Genomic DNA, 15,258 nt, shown 5'->3' with positions numbered 1-15,258 from the left:
AAACCTTCTTGTTCCCGCTACTTTTTTGCTGCTTTGTGGTTTGTCCTGGATCCCAAATGGCTGCACAGTCCTCTCAAAGCTTCCTTTGAAACAGTACTGAGGCCTAATGGGATGGGGCGTTGGTGAGTGGGTGATGTATGGAGTTCCTGATTTGAATGTCTGATAATATAAATGGACTGGCTATTGTAGTGCTCCATAATAGTCCCATCACTCATATCTTCTTGACTTGTCACTGTACATTCTCAATTCACCATTATCACAGGGTGGCCATTTTTATCTGAAATCAGCCCAGCGTGTGAAGCTCATGCTCTTGATATCAAACTGTGGTATAGTAGTCTTATAAATGTATCGAATTTCATTCTAATTTGTATGTTGCCAGTTCTGTGTTATTATTATTATTATTATTATTATTATTATTATTATTATTATTATTAGTAGTAGTAGTAGTAGTAGTAGTAGTAGTAGTAGTAACCAAAACAACATTCTGTGGAACAGGGTATAAAAAAATGATAACCTCTCACTTTACATCCACCAACATTACATCAGTTTGAAACAACATTCATGGCTCAAATACTTTAGTTATGAATTTTCAATTGTATTTGTTTGTATTTCATTTCAACACTAAAAACGCTCATTTAAGAATTTACTTCTGAGCTGACTTTACATTGCATCAGCTATGGGAAGATAATTCTTAGCTTAAATTGCATTAGCTAGAAATTTCAAACTTTAACATTTTATTGTCTGTGTTATAAACTATTTACTTTAACAGTACCTACTACATACTCAAAGAGTCCCACATAATGTCTTCTACCCACACCATTAGAATGCTGTAAGCAAAATACTAAACTACAGGTCATGTGACATATTTCCGGTCGGAGCTACATTGAATAAGCTAGCATCAAGCTTGCGCAACTCAGTCCTGAGATTCAATTCAACAACAATATGCATCTGTTCATTGTACTTTATAATTATACATTATACGTTTGCTTTTTATTTGACAACATATAGGCTACTAAATATACTTTTGTAGTCTGCTAGTTAGCTGGAAAGCACCACCATTAGATAGTCAGAGAGACAATATATGTTTTGGGGGAGTTTAGTATGAGTGTGTGCTTCATTATTCTTTAATATACTGGCCTTTTTCGAATACATTCAAACAAAATCATGAACAACATTTTCTATGTGATGTCTTTAGAAAGAATAGCGTGAACGTATTTGGTTTCAGACACCCTTTTTTAACATTACCTCAGTTGATAGCATTTAACAACTTACATGTGTATGTTTGCTTACGAACAATACATGAAGCTAATGTAAGGAAATTCATAGATTTTATTACATTTAGTTTGGTAAAACTACCAACAATGAATATAGCATTAAACCAAGTCTTTGCTAACATTAAGCTTGCTTGATAACATCATCTCGGTCAAAAATTCCTTGCTTTTATTGCATTGGTGAGAAACTTTCTCAGTACTGAGTAATAGGTTTTCAGTCACTTCCTTGTTGTTATCAGAGATCAGCAGCTGCACACTAATCATAGCCTTTTGCTAACTAATTAGCAACAGAGCTAATTTGTTATTAAAAATGTTGTCGTTCAACTATTAGTAATCTAGACAGATGCCCATCAGGATTGGCTCTGTTGCCTTTTGTGTCTCTAATCTTTCTATAAAAATAGTAAAATGATATGACTGGTAGCAACGAACACAGCAGTTTTAAATAACAATAACGTTTAGGCTTCAAACCCTGACCATGATGAAAGATGAAAAATTGCCTTTGTGTAAATTTGGACAATAAGGTGGATGTAAAAGTCTTAAGGCATTGAGCTGGGGTAGAAACCAGTCTAACAGCTGCACTCAGCAGCACCGTCTGCATGAAAGGAAACCAGATGAATTTTAATCTGCATTACGAGGCTAGTGAACATAACATACAGAGCAGGACATTGGATGAATATGAAACACAGCACGCTCTCACACCAATGCCACACTGCATGGCGAGGACACAGCCGTTTGTTGCCATGGAGCTTGGAGTTGCTATGAACCCAGTATGTTCTGAGCACTTGTGGAGGACAGTGTGGTCTGTTTAAAATCCAGCCAGGACTCTTGCTGCGCTCTGATGACCTTTTACGTGCATAACACATGATCTACATGGCCCAGTCTACTGGTAAACACAGAAATATATGCACATATTGTATATGTAGATACATGCTGCACAAGTGCAAATTGACACTAATAATATGTAGATTTGTTTCATTTGCCTGCTGTGAGAACTCATGCTTTGGTTATTTCTTGGCACTTGGCAGAATGTGAAGGGAACATCCCAGGGAGACAAAGACAATGAACTCCATGTAGTCCCGCTGATGCCTTTGCTGGCTTGGTAAAGAGGAAGTTTTAATTTAGATCAACATATAAATAATACATGAGAGAATTCTAATATTTGTGGTTGTAGTTCAAAAATCAAATTTTACTGGAAAAAGACAGACAACATGCAGCCTCAGTTGTCACAAAAAAACACTGGAGAATATGTTAATACAAAACAGTTTACAGTGAAAAAATATATTTTCTAACCATTTTCTACAACACCAGAGAAATTACTGACACTGGTTTCGTGACCAGTTTTGATATGGAGGGGAGAACTATACACTTTAAAAGTGAATGTGTTATACAAGCAACAAATGTCTTCAAAATGAATGAAATTCTGAAGAGCAAAAAAAATGCAAGCTATAGACAGGTGTTTGTCAGCAAAACCAAGCTATTAATTCAGCTTGCCTTTTTTGCCTGGCTCTTTTTTAGTTGGAGTCAACATTTTCGATTTGGTGACCACGTTGGACTTCATAATACCTCTTCAAAAGCCAATGGCTGCCGTCACTGAGACGTTTGTTTTATACAGGAAAATGAAAACTCTCTCAAAACTCTTTTGACATCTTGAGATTCAACTTGAAGTCAAACAGGACTGAATTGTCATTATAGTGGATCCCATCAGACCAGATATATGTACCATCAGAACAACAGGTATGATGTAATACTATACCTGTCCATACTATGTCTGTGCTTGTGAATCTTTTGTTTTATGACTTCTCTGGGTTGCTAAGCATTTCTGTTTCAATGTTAATTTACATTCACATGATAGCCTATTATAAGACTTTGCATACAGTATACACACACTGTATATGTATGTGTGTTTGTGTGCATGTATGTCTAGTTATCTGTGAGTGTATTTTCCCATTTGTTCGTCTGAGTGTGGGGGATGTAATGATCCACATGTGTGTTGTGTGAGTTCATGTGTGGCAGGAAGGAAATGCAGCAGGGGTTTGGGACCCTCACAAGGTCCCGCTGTTCTGTAGGTCTCTAGTTCATGCTCACTGTAGGAATGTATAGCCTGAGGAGGAAGGCGTGGCCCCAAACACTCTCCCACTGTCCAGTGGCACCTGTTTTTCAGCTTAGTTTTCAGGCAGACAGATAGAGCGCTGGGAGACAGCGGGTCGTAGTCAGCCTGTTGTGGAAACAAACCAGCTGTTACATGAACTCGCTCAACACTACAATACTCCCTGCATTACAATAAAACATGCATGTTTTCTTTTATTCACGTGTGTAAATACTTTAACATTGTTAAACGTGTTTATTTATTCTTCTCTGAGAGTTAGAAAATAACATTGTAACTTTCTATGGGACAAATACAGTGAGCGGCTGGTTAGCCCAGTCTACCATAAAGGCTTGAACTCCACATACAGGCTCTTTTAATGTTGTGATGAGATATTGTTACGTGAAGAATTGGGATTAGTTGAGATTGAGATTGGTTCTGTACTCTTAAATATCAAATATGAAGCTGTGCATCAAGCAGCCAGTTAGCTTAGCTTAGCATAAAGGCTTGCAAGCATTGCTCTGTATGAGGTAAGAAAATCCACCTGAAAGCACCTCTAAAGCTCACACATGAACATATTTTTTTTGTGTAAAACTTAGATTTATCATTAAACAATGATGAGTCCATTTTTTTTATTGGAAGCAGCAACCCTCTGCCTAACATTGTGGTGACAACAATTCTTTGAACAAGATAACTTGAAACCAAGTGATTTATAGAGGTGTTGATATGAACTTTTTTTTGGGACATTGTGTTTCCTTCAGAATAGACATGGCTTATTGTTTCAAGCTGTTTGCATCATGCAAATCTGTGCAAAATGGATGCTGGCTGTGGTTTACACATTGTTTAAGAACATAGAAAAATGCAATTAAAAGAACTTTATTTGTCCCCGACGGAGGGACTGGTTATGACAAAATTAAGTACTAAAGTACATCCAACATGTCACAATGATAGCGTTTATAATTTGCTTAGCTGAAACGAGACCACCTCATGACAGAAAGTAATATACCAAACCTCTCAGTTTGATGCCTTTCCTAATGGGTTGTTTAACTCTATAAAATGTGCTTAAAGTTAAATATTTCTTGAGTTCTTGTTGACTTATTACAGTTGTTTTGGATAAAAAATAGAAGTGTACTGTGTTTTGGAAATACTACATTAAAAGAAGTAGTATAAAGAGAAAAAAAGAAATTGAAATACAGGACAGGGTATGGTGCCCTCTGAGGGATGTTTAATCATTAAAAAGGGGAGTCAGTCCATGAAGCATTCCTGTCTCTGCCCATACAGACACTTTTGTTAAAAATGAACAATTCTTTGCAGAGGAGTCACAGGTAAAGAAAGAAATATTTCAGGGGAGGCTGGGTTTGACCTGGCTTTGTGCCTGCGGCTGATAACCTTGAGCATGAGCTTTTAGTCTGACAAATAGAGAAGCAATAAATGCCAAAAATACCCTAAAAGTACACATATATTTTTAGATTTAACAATATGTGAATGTCAGTTTTTATAAGGGAGTGGGTTAGTGAAAGGTCTCTCTCTTTGAGGCATGACACCAGTTGACCTTTAGTCACTATAGGACTCACGCTGTGCTTTTCCCCCAGCCCACACTAGTTATTGGACATTGGAATTGTCTCTCTGTGCTCCAAAAGGTCAGGAGCCAATTTCACCTTAGTCAAGACACATTAACTCAGAACTTGATACTTAACAACCAAGTGAAGCCCACACAGTCCCTTGTCTGCAATGTTTACCAAAGGAGCAGTTATCTGTCTGCTGGGCCTAAACAGTCACTTCTTTCAGAAAGTGCTACATTATCTGTATGGCAGAAACACACACACACACACACCTACACACACCTACACACACACACACACACACACACACACACACTATTTCTATTTCTATTGTCTTACTGTTTTCTCTTAAAGTCACATTGCCACATTGACAAACTGGATAATTACATTCATATCCACGTCCGTTTAATCCATTTATTAACAGCCCCGCTATTCTTCACCCTGGATTATAGGTGAATATATGGGGCAGTAAGTCTGAAGCATGATGCTGTGACCAGTCCTAATGTAATCTAGTGGACAGACCGTTGAATAATGACACAATCTGGAGGGTAACTGCAGTAAATCTGAGCAGCAAAGACAATGCTAGCTTGCTCCCACGTCGCTTGTCCACCTCTCTGTGGTAAAACGAGTTGCATTGATTTACAGCACTCCTTATATAGCCTCCTTCCTGTCTGTGTAGCATATAGGCAGTCTGGTTGCCTTACCCCCGCAAACTTCACCAGTCAGACCACATATAAACACTGAGGATTTCTTTTCCTCCTGCCTTTTGATCGTATGTTTGCAGTAGATCTTCTGTAACCACATGGTGCCATTTTGTTTATGACTCGCCCCGTTTGACCTGCAAATAAATGTTGTAACATAAAAGGATGAGCTTTTATTGAATGCATATGTGCTGGTTTTCAACAGCCTAAACTCATCGCCCATGTTCTCAGTTTGTTGTTAATATGCTTAGAATGGCAGATGATTCCTATTTGATTGGTGGTGAAGCTGCTGCATTGTGAAGTAACTCATGAAATCGTTTAAATATAGTCTCTGTGTGTGTTATTCATGAATTAGGAAGTTGTTGTTGTGCATTATGCTAACTATAGGCTTTGACAATTCAAATTGGAAAAATAGTTGGTCTGTCTTCAAAAGTACTGCATGCTACTCTTATCTTGGTTAAAAACTACACATGCCCCAGAGTTCTGTGAGACTCTCATTGAATGGGATTTGTGGTAAAGCGTGTGAAAATTACCTCAGCAGTGTGTGTGTTCAACCTCCTCTCAAACCAGTGTCTACTTCATCCCTCTCTAGTGTGTGTGTGTGTGTGTGCGTGTGTGTGAATACAGAGCCGAGTCCTTTGTTTCTGACGACAAGTGGAGCTGTACTCTACAGACCTACACATTTTCCACTCAATTGAATGGCCCTCTCAGATCATTAAATGCCCATTCATAGCCAGGGACACTGGTGGGGATTTAGCAGTAAGGCAAACACTGGGAGGCCTTTCTGAGGGCAGACTGTAGCTTTAACACTGGGTGGTAGAAACCATCAAATATTATTATTTTTTTTAAGATTTTTGGGCTTTTATTCCTCTATTTGATGGAACTGTGAATAGAGAAAATCAGCAAGAGAGGAACAGGAGCTGCAGGAACTTAAACCAAGGCTGCCTGCTTGGAGAACTAAATGTACATGGGGCATGAAATAAAGACGATAGGTAACTCTGTTTGTTACTTTTAGCTAACTAGCTGCCATTGATACATTGGGTTTAACTTTCTCACATGTATGAAATGTAAAATAAGTATTTCAACTTTATCTATTACTATATGTAACCAACCACTGATTTGAGGTCTTTTTAAAAAACACAACTTTTAGGAATATCTCTTTTAAATATTACACTGATTTTTGAAATTAATAACTTTACTATTTCAGCTAAACAACAGTCTTTTACTTCTTTTACCATTATTTAAGCTAACTTATCAACTGTTCATACATTTACCTAAGGCTTAGCTTTTTCACATTCATCCATAACTTTAAGCAGAATACTTTGAGTTATTTATCCTTTACTTTCTATCGATTACTTTCAGTTTCAGCTCTTTTATTACTGTGTAGCTGTTTCATGATGTGGATTTCTGACAAACAGAATAAAGCTTCTCCACAACGTTTCACATATCCACAAGGAGCTGTATACCCCCCCCCCCCCCCTCCCGCCCCCACCCCGTTTCTTCTTACCTACAAGTTTTAAGTCTCCTGCTGTCACTGATGTATATATACCTCTCGGTTCCTCCACCAGACGTCATGTCATCACGTGCCATCATCACTTCCCTGAGGACACCATACCCAGCTCTTAAACCTGTACATGAGACAGGGGAGAGGCGGTGAGGGGGAAGGGAAGTCAACCTGTGGAGCCGTTGTTTATGCAGAAACGTACTTTTTGTCAGGTAAATTAGAGTTGATGTAGACTGACACACTTCACCTTATTGACCCTCTATGCCACATTCGATTGAAGGTAATGACTTTACATTTACAAAATGGAGATTAGAAAACATGGTGGACATTTTGTGTATAAGTTCAGGAAAAAACTGGGCCAGAATGGGAACTCCCTCAATCTGCCATGCTGAGGCATGCCTAGAAACATGACAACTCTCTACACTGTTCAACAAGCCCCTCTAATAACTAGGTGAATGTCTTACACAAGACTTTTCTGTGATTTTCCTCCCTACAAAAGATTTACAGTTAAAGGCACTTTGGTATATTTGTTAATGGCTTGTGAAAATATAGCAAACATCTACTGTCATGTTTAAGGAACTTTGAATGTGATGAATGACTTCAGCCTTTATACAAAGCAATGGGGGGGGGGGGGGGGGGGGGGCAAACTTTGCTAGAAATGCATTTTTCATTGTGTTGAGTCATTTAGCATTCAGATTGAGCAGAGATAATGAGGGAGCAGCTTCATCTGTGATATTCAGTCTGAGCTAAAATAAACACGCTAAGATCAGGGTGGAGCTTCCTGCTTCACTCCTGGGAGAGGGCATCTCAACCGGGCAGACTCAAGGAGAACGTAGCCGTAACCAAGGCTACATATTCATTCTGTTTGAGAAGCACAAACGATTGTAACACAGGGGTAAAGGGTCAAGATGAAGTGTGGGGTAATGTGGACATGTGCAGCTAAGGCATTTGTAAATAGAGTTTAATCAAATTTTTAGATTATTATTTTTCCACTGCAGATATATTTAAAATGTAGGCAGATAAAAGTGTATACTAACCAGCATTCTCTTGGCTTGTGGCCCACTAAGAGAGAGGCCCCTTGTGAATTTGAAAGTTTGAGTGGAACGTGAACAAAGAGGTAGTAATCAAAGAAGTCTCCCTCCCTCTTTTGATCACTCTCTGAACAGCTGTTTCCACAAGCCGCTCTTACTCATCCACTCTTGGCAGCCTGAGAATAGTGGCATGCTTTTCATTAAGGCTGGGGTTTGCCGAGACGAAGACACTTGTAAGCATGCCTCTGTGCTGAGGCTGGGGTCTGTGCCAGCTGGGGAGAAAAGATGGAGAGGACTAGTAGGAGAAGAGTGACAGAGTGACAGGCCAAAAGAGGAAGATATCAAGTGAGGAAATGCGTCATTTTTTAATAGTTTCAGACTAGGTAATTTTATTTCACTTTTGCTTAAGTATATTTGGGGGGAATTAGTGTACTTTATTACTTCTTAAATAGCATCTGTTACTTATAAAAATAAATGAACTGCAAAAAAGGAAGTCCACATTGCTGCTCTCAACCTCTGGTACTCTCTCCCAAAAAACATTTGAGATACTCCCACACTCACCTGTTTCAAGAAATCCCTAAAAACCCACCTCTTCAATACTACCTACAACCCCTTACCCCCATCCTACCCCTGGTTTCGTCTGTTTGATTTTGTTCTTTTTTTGTTTTTGTTCTTCCCTGTCAAAGCGTCTTTGAGTTTTTAGAAAAGTGCTTTTTAAGTTCAATCTATTATTATAATTATTATTATTTGTTTCAGAACTGAATTTGCATTATTTCTGAATCCATTTGCTGTTGTTGGTCACTGTAACCACTAGCTATTTTATTTCTTTATCCATCATTGATTTCAACCATTTCTGTGTCACTTCAGCAAGCAGGTTTTTCTATTTAGATGACAACGTTTTATGCACTGTGAACATACTTCTATTGTTTTGTACTGCCTGCAAAAACAACTTTGACTACTTTAACATCTCATCAAAAAAGCAAGCACAACAAACCCTGCAGTCTACCTACATGTTACATGTAACAGGGTACAATTGAAGGGGAAAAGGATGTGTGCTAACGGCTAAGCGTGACTTCACACAGACGAGTATCATTAGCGCTCCATTTGAAACAACAGATGGTCAACAGCACTGACCCTCGCTGTGTGTCTGCTCACAGGAGAGCCAGTGTGGGTGGAAGCTGTCCTGCAGGGGAGCAGTTAGCTTCAGAAGGTGTTTGGGATATGTTTATGTGCTTATGTGTGTGTGTTTTTGTGTATTGGTCTTCTGTGTGTGCTTAGGGAAAAGGTCATGCCCTGTAACATCTGGCCACATGTGTCTTACATTGGCTTTTTGACTCCTTTGGCAGCTGTGTGCACCACTGGGAACACATTAGCCAGGCCTTAGCTGGACTCTTTCCTGTGATCGTCTTCAGTGAATAACACACACGCACATCATCTCTGCACAGTGAGCTGTCCTGGTGTGAGAACAGCAAGGCTTCCAATCCATATTTCCTTGCCAACTTACAGCCCCACTGGGAGCCTGGAACAATAATTGGTTCCAGAGAAATCCCAGATCAAATCCAGTATTTTTAGTTTGAAGGGATGGGAGCGCAGATTATTTTGAGAAGTTGAAGCAGTCGGTCCAGTTCCAGGGGAAATTACTGCAGTTTTCTGATGGCTTCACTTTGTTAAGTTAGAGTTGGGATAATGCATTCTGCAGATCACCCAGCTATCTGGAAACATTTGGAGAAAAGTCTAAAAAGACTTTACTCATCAAAGAGGAGCTAAAGAGGAAAACATCAGGTGATTTTCTGTCTGCGAACACAAACTACACGACACAACACAGATGGTTCAAAGTCCTTGGTTCAGTGCTATTTTTGTCTTTTTTAAAATCTCTAATCAGGACTCGAGAAGGAGGTAGAGAGAGAGAAAGAGCGAGAGATAGAGAGAGAGAGAGCGAGAGAGAGAGAGAGAGTTAATAGTTATTAGACTTTGAGCTTTCCCACTCGCTGTGAATCTCCCAGTGAGGCCGATGGCTCTATCAGGTCAGTACAAACTAGTCAGTCGTGCTTCATCATCGCAAGAGGTCCACGCTGCTGCCTTGAAGTTTTTAAAGGGAGATGAAATTGCGTCCTTGGTTGCGGGGGTGTAGGAAGCAATGTATTTATGTGTAACCACCCCCTCATAATTAGACTCTAAACATCCTTTTGCAGAGTAGTGGATGTATGCAGGATTTTCTGCTGTACTGAGTAGAAATGAGGATCTCCTTAATTTGTTTGTGTGTAAGGGGTTTAATAAATATAGCACTCTATAGAAGTCATAACTGCGCAGAAGCGGAAGGTTGCATACACAAATGTTTGTTTCCTCTTGGCTGATGTAGCAATATTACTTATTGGTGTGTTTCTATATTTCTGTTGCCTCATGCTCCCCATTTGGCCAACAGATTGGTTTTCTGCAGCTGGAAGTGACCATATTACGAGGAGGGGGACAGCACTGGTTAAGCGTCAGTGTTTGTAGCTTTTAACTAGAATTAGTTTCTACTTTGGTTTTCTGAACAAACTTGTTTATTTACACACTTTAAAACAAAGACAGCTTTCGGAAAGTAGTTCTCCCCTGGCAGTCGGTGAACAGTAATATCTAAATAATCGGCCATCTCATTATTATAGCCTTGTTTCCACCAAGCAGTCTGGGTCAGTTTGGTTTGTTATTTGCATTCAAAGCTGGGAATGGCACCAAAATAAGGTATACCCACGCTCCTATCCCTGTTGGGGTGCCAAGGGTACCAATCCAACCCTATAGGGGCCCTTTTGTTTGCTGTGTCCCATTCTTCTTCTTCTTCTTCTTCTTCTTCTTCTTCTTCTTCTTCTTCTTCTTCTTCTTCTTCTTCTTCTTCTTCGCTGAATCTCATTAATAGCGGCCTAGACTGTGTTGGGCTGCTATGTCACACTTCATCATAGCTGACGCGGCTATCTTTATTTTGCTTACACACTTTGCTCACCAAATAAAGATATAGTTGGCTGTAGAAGCAAGCAAGATCAGATTTTACCGTACCGAAACTGAACCAAAATGTACTGAACCAAATCGGACTGCTTGGTGAAAACGTAATCATGACTTGTTATTGTCTCAAACAGGACAAACTAACAACAGTCAGTCAACTGCTAATCAGTGCCAACATATAAATAATATAAAATTACATTTTCACTCACTGCAAAGGCTTTACTTGTGCACAGACTTCTTGAACACGAGTGATTAAAGGAAACCACGCATAGAGTTATATTATGAATCTGATTTCTGCATTCAAAATCCCCTAAAAGGAAACCACAAACAGTGTCAAGAGGTAGAGTGACTGAATTAGCTGAAATGAAACCAATAAGCCAGCTAGCAGCACCGGTTACTCTTATGATCACATCTATCATTAAGCATATAGTTTAGACTAAGTGGAACTTAAACAGAGTTGTCAATATAAATATATATATATATATATATATATATATTGACCACGTATGATGAAAATGTTGTAAGCTGTACACATGTTCATTTCTGCTGTAAGGTATGTAGGGTGGATTCAGCCTCGAGTGGCCACTTGGAGAACTGCATTGTTTCCTACTTGTGCAGAGGGAACACTTGATTTCCCTGTTAGTCTTGCAGTTGCATGACATTTTTGTCCTTTTTTTAAAATATTTTTTTATTTTTTTACAAATTGCAAACAATCACCTTTTTACACAAGCTTTGTGTTTATTTACAAATAGGATTGAATTTGTCTAAAGTTTTCAATAGAAGGTCCTTGAAGGACAGTACTTGCCTTAAGGGCATCATAATACCCTGCACAATGTGGAATGCAAAAGCTGGGATTTCAAAATTGAAATACCAGAGAAAATCTTCAAAGAAAAGAACAGAAAGAACTACACTACTAAGAAAATTACAAGACAAGTTTATGTCTCATTATGTCTCCCTCATATGACATTTTTGCCGTGCTCTCTTTGGCTCTTATAATCACATTGATGACTCTGAGGGAGATTTGAGAAATTGAAAATGGGAAGTAAATTACTTCTCAAAGGGGAAATGGCTTCATTTGTAATGTATAGTACAAAAGGGAGATCTTTTTTTTTTCCAACTCGAGAGCGATCAGAGCAGACTGAAATTCTGTAGTAATTACTGGTTTCTCTGTGCGAGGCCCGAGCTTTTGTCCTGTGCTGGAACCAGGCCAGCTGCTCTACTTTTACACACAGAGGCACAAAAAGCTGTCTCATGTTTCTGTGTTTTGAGGGTTTGATTGGTGGTGTACAGAGAGCTCGTCTGACCCTGCACAGGATGGATTTTCACACAAAGACATAAATCACATCATCTATGGCATAAAAGAAAACCTGAATGAGGCCCTTAGTCGATGGAGAATCTACATCAGAGTCTATGCTGGTATATACATGTATATATAATTATATGTGTATGGTTAATACACATGTAATTATATATACATGTATATACCAGCATATGTGTAACACTTGCAAGATATTTTAATCTTTGACAAAAGTCTTTAAAGATACATTTTCAGAGTTGCCTGAATTCAGAAAAAAACATCAAACATATACATACAACTTTTCCACATCAAACTCACTTTGGAAATCAATCAGTTGCTTTTATTTTCTATTTTTTATTTTTTTTACCTTTTCGAGTCTATATTAGGGTGAGTTTTTTTGAAACCCACAACATACTGATATATGAGATGATATCACCATCTACTGGATGCTGTGTGATACTACAATATAACAACAACTTCACTTTGTAACAGCATGTTTTTGCATTAAATGTAATAAAGCAGCAGAGGCCTATGTGTATGTCTGTCCTGAAGTATCTAGGGTCATATATGTTTGTTTCTTAAGTTAAAAGAATGAGACTTCACTTGACTTAATGCCTACATTCAAATAAAACAATGTACAGCTTAAGACATGCACTGTCTCTCTCAGACATGCTGTAGCCTACTGTCTGGTGGCAAGTGGTGAAATGCTTACTAAAAATAATTCAATTCAATTAAAAAAACTTTATCTATCCTGGGGGGCAATTCAAAGGCACACGGAGCAGTAAGTGAAACTATCAGCTATGCTAAAAGTTTAACCAAAGATAAAGAGTCAACAAAAGTATGAGGAGTCATCAAAAAATAAAGTGTCAAGATGCAAGTATAAAGTTACAATACAAAATTACAAAGTTACAAAACAAAAGAAGGTATAGGTGGACAGCGTTTGGACTACAGATGTAAACACACTTACACTCTGTCTCCTGCCGCGGCGACATCGAAGCCGGCGTCATGAGGGGAGCCACTCAAACACTGGGAAGAGAGCGTGTGATGGGTCCTGCATGATCCTACCTGCTAACCTGATTGTCCTGACGGTAGATAGAGTTCTTACAGGAAGTCCGATGATCTTAGAGCAGACTGTGCTCTCCATGTTGTCTTCTGGAGGCTAGTAGAATTGAACCAGTAGGTTATGGAGAATGTCATGAATGCTCTCGATGAAGGAAAAGAAACAAACACACTCCAAAAGAAAAGAGTTTCCAAAGGAGGTATGACATTTTTGTCTCCTCTGTGTTTGAGGAGAATTTCAGCAGGCTGTCAAAGATTGTACCCTCGACTACTTGAACAGGCTTCCCGTGGATTATGGTGTTTGCTGCTGCGGCCAGTTCCCTCTACTTGTTGGAGAAGGTCACCACCATGTCTTTGGTCACCAGATGACTGATGTTGACTGACTGGTGTTGACTGAAGATGTTGTTGACCAGAACTCACTGTGATCTGTTGGTCAGAAAGTCCAATATCCACAGGATTAGCTGGTCGTCCAGATGAAAGAGAGGGCTGAGGATATGGGGCTTCAGGGTGTTGAATGTAAAGAAGTCTGCAAACAGGAGTCTGGCTGAGGTGTTGGGGTGCTCCAGTGTTTTTGGACAGTGTCTAGTATAAATGTTTTTGCATCATCAGCGCCTCTTCCTGCACGATAAGCAAATTGGAGTGGGTCCATCTGGGAGTCGGTTTCTCTGGTGATGAGTTGTTTTATGATCCTCTCCATGGCCTTCATCATATAGAGAGGTGAGGGCCACAGGACTGAGGTCATTCAGAGATTTGGTTATTTTGGTTTTCTTGGGGATGAGGACAACTGTGGAATGTTTCCACAGCTGGGGGATTGTACTGCTGAAACAGGCCCCCAAGCTGCTCTGATGTGCCTCAGGATGATGTTGTCTGGACCAGGTAAGCTGTTCTCTCTTGTCCTCCTGGAGGCTCTCACCACATCCTCTGTGCTGAAGGTGAGAGCTGCAGTGTCACTGGGCTTGGACCATGTTTTTTCCAGCTGTTGTCCTTCTTGAATCTTCTGTAGAATGAGTTCAGATCGTTGGGGAGAGATGAGCTACTGCCTGCGACCTAGAGGATTTTTTGTTGTTGCTGGCAGCAGTGTTCATAGTGTTCACATAAGACACACTTAAAGAAGAAAACATGTTTAAAAGCTTACTTAGAGGATAATGTGACACAAATAATGACTAGTTTTAAAGTTTCATTAAAACTAGTCATGGTTAGACAGAATTAGTCTTGTTGTCAGGTATGATAGTAAACTGATGATATTTGACAAATATTACTGCTGCAGAAGCCCAAATGTGTTCAACCCACAATCAATGGCTGAAAAAGTCTTTAACCATTGTTCAAGAGCTCAAAAAACATGTTGATTGAATGTATTTGTTTATTAAAGATGCAGTCAGTCTGAAGGTAGGCGCTAATTTCAAGAATTCACTCTCTATGTATCTGTTTAAGAAACTAAACTATTCAGCTATGTGAGTGTACAGCTGAAAGGAAACTGCTTCGGAGATCATATGACTCGAAAGGTAAGTAAGTCTTTATTTATATAGTATTTTTAAAGCATTTGGTTACAAGGTGCTTCACCAATGAAATAGTTTAGAAATCCTGGATTAGTTTTATAATCCTGAATGCTAACAAAGCAAGAACAACTTGTGCAAACACTGTTGTTTGAGTTTAAGATTGTATGCATTAAAATTCTGATTTGCAGTTATAGCAGGTGAGAAATGTATAGTCCGAAGAAATCATTCAAAAGTGGATTTACTGTAGTCAATCTCAACAGTAACAGTTTGTTTTCACT

Source organism: Symphodus melops (assembly GCF_947650265.1).
Source record: "Symphodus melops genome assembly, chromosome: 21".
NCBI lineage: Eukaryota > Metazoa > Chordata > Actinopteri > Labriformes > Labridae > Symphodus > Symphodus melops.
This window is presented reverse-complemented; position numbering follows the sequence as displayed.